At 49.4% G+C, this 2,317-nt stretch overlaps 1 non-coding gene across 1 annotated transcript; it reads right to left on the bottom strand.

Annotated features, from left to right (window-relative positions):
• Positions 1-474: 474 nt before the first annotated feature.
• Positions 475-550, bottom strand: TRNAS-GGA (transfer RNA serine (anticodon GGA)). The gene has a single exon. It is a non-coding gene; the product is annotated as a tRNA-Ser (tRNA).
• Between the last annotated feature and the right edge of the window lie 1,767 nt (positions 551-2,317).

Here is a 2,317-nt window from a genome sequence, read left to right on the forward strand (position 1 = left end):
TTTTGCCTGCAGATGAGGTCTTCCCTGGTGCCAATCACTGAACATAAGGGGGGTTCCATGGCAGAAAAGAGGACCTAGTCTTGGGAGTCCTAGTCCTGGGGTCCCTGGTGATCAGGGGAAGAGCTGTAAGCTGCAGGAAATAAGCTAGCCCTGGTGAGCTACAGTTTTTTTGTTTGTTTGTTTTGTTTTTTGTATTTTTCTGAAGTTGGAAACGGGGAGGCAATCAGACAGACTCCTGCATGCACCCAACCGGATCCACCCGGCATGCCCACCAGGGGGCGATGCTCTGCCCATCTGGGGCATCACTCTGCCGCAACCAGAGCCATTCTAGCGCCTAAGGCAGAGGCCATAGAACCATCCTCAGCGCCCGGGCCAACTTTGCTCCAATGGAGCCTTGGCTGTGGGAGGGAAAGAGAGAGACAGAGAGGAAGGAGAGGGGGAGGGGTGGAGAAGCAGATGGGCTCATCTCCTGTGTGCCCTGGCCGGGAATCGAACCCGGGACTCCTGCACTCCAGGCTGACGCTCTACCACTGAGCCAACCGGCCAGGGCCTGAGCTACAGTTTTAATAGACTCATGGTGCCCTGGCACCCTCACCCCTCAGATGCTGGACCTAGAAGAAGGGAGAGATCATGGGTCCCAAGAGCAGTGCAGACCTGGCCTGGCTACCTGACACATCCCAAAAGCCACACACTCAACCCCCGGGAAGGACGGTAGGAGAGTGTGTATAGATGGAGGGCTAGTTTAGATGAAATTTGCCGAGTTTCTGGGCCTAGATCTGGGGGCAGGGAATATAGACCTAAAAGCAGTAACCAAGTAGACATTTGTCCAACAGTATGGCTTGGCACAGCTAAGATTTGAGGACTGAAGAGCAAATATGTGTGGGGGTAGAGGAGTAGGCAACCCATCCCCATGAAAATTGGGGTTGAGTTTCCCCAGTTTAGCAGAGTAGTTGACTTACAAAAAGTAAAGTTAAACCTCATGTGCACCTGAGTCTGCAGACTGAGATTTCCACCCAGTCTATTCTCACATTGTGAGTCCTGGGGACCCAATCTGTTCCTGTTCCCAGCGATTTCCTGGGTTCCATCTGCCCAGGGTTGGGGTGGAGAAGAGAGGGCCGGCTCTTTCTCAGACACCAGATGTCAGTTCCCCAGGGAACTTAGCCTTGTGGGAGGCCAGTGCAGCAGGAGTGACGGCCATGGGTCAGTGAGCTTGGTGAGCACAGTCCAGGGTCCAGGAGAAAACTGAGGGAAAGGAAGCTGCAAAAAGTGTCATAGCAGGGGACTGTCCATTTTAGAATTACTTACTGAGCACCTACCACGTGCCAGGTCCTAGGCTAGGCACTGGGGGATAAGTAAAAGAAAGAATCCCAGAAAGCATTGTGTCCGAGTTTGGCCCATAGTGAGTGCTTCATAAATGCCTTGTACTCTCCCTGAAAGGATACAAAGATGAAGAAAACACAGTTTAGCCCTCAAGGATCTTAAGATCCTGTAAGAGGTCAGGACCCTTGCTCACAGCCTCTGTAACCCAGGAAGAGCAAGGTAAACACTGTCACCCAGGCCCAAAGATCCAGGGGTTCAAGGGAGGGAGAGAGAAGATGCGGTTGAGGCATCCCAGGAGAGATACCATGTAAGAGTTGTGTGAGTGTATGGGGGAAGTGAGTAGGGGGCCAGGAGATCGGACTCGTGGGAAGCTATGGGGAGACTGAGCTGCAAGAGAGCACATTCCGGCGGTCCCTAACCTCTAGAGGGAAAGTTCATGTGCAAATCAGTAGTTTGGAATTTGGAATGCATTTTCCCATGGGAACAATACCTTAAATGGAGGCTCAGTTATTAGGCCAATGGATGGAAACTGTTTTGCGCCACAACGTTATTCAGCTAGATTACTCATAGCTCTTCCATAGACAAGGTTCAGAGCTCTGTGGCATAACTCTTTTTCTGGAAGCAGGGCCTGACAAAGGCCAAGATCTTTTTGTCTGGGGTTTGGTATGGTTTAGAAAGGGATTAAACTTGGGAAATCATAAGACTAGTTTTAATTGTGTTTAATAACAAAGTAATGAGCTGACATCCATTTATGATTACATATTAAAGGAATAGTCAGTTTTCAGGAAGTAAAGATGACTAAATTAATATCAAATCAGCAGGCAGGCTAGTTTTAGAATTTCATAATTACCCAAGCAGTTTTGTTTGATATAAATAACTTTGAATCCCTAATCCAGTATGGTTGGTATTCTTACAAAGAGTGGGAATTTGGGCTGACCACGCGATGGTACAGTGATTAGAGCATCGGACTGTGACATGGAGGACCCAGGTTCGAAAC

This window comes from Saccopteryx bilineata, chromosome 7, assembly GCF_036850765.1.
Source record: "Saccopteryx bilineata isolate mSacBil1 chromosome 7, mSacBil1_pri_phased_curated, whole genome shotgun sequence".
Lineage (NCBI taxonomy): Eukaryota > Metazoa > Chordata > Mammalia > Chiroptera > Emballonuridae > Saccopteryx > Saccopteryx bilineata.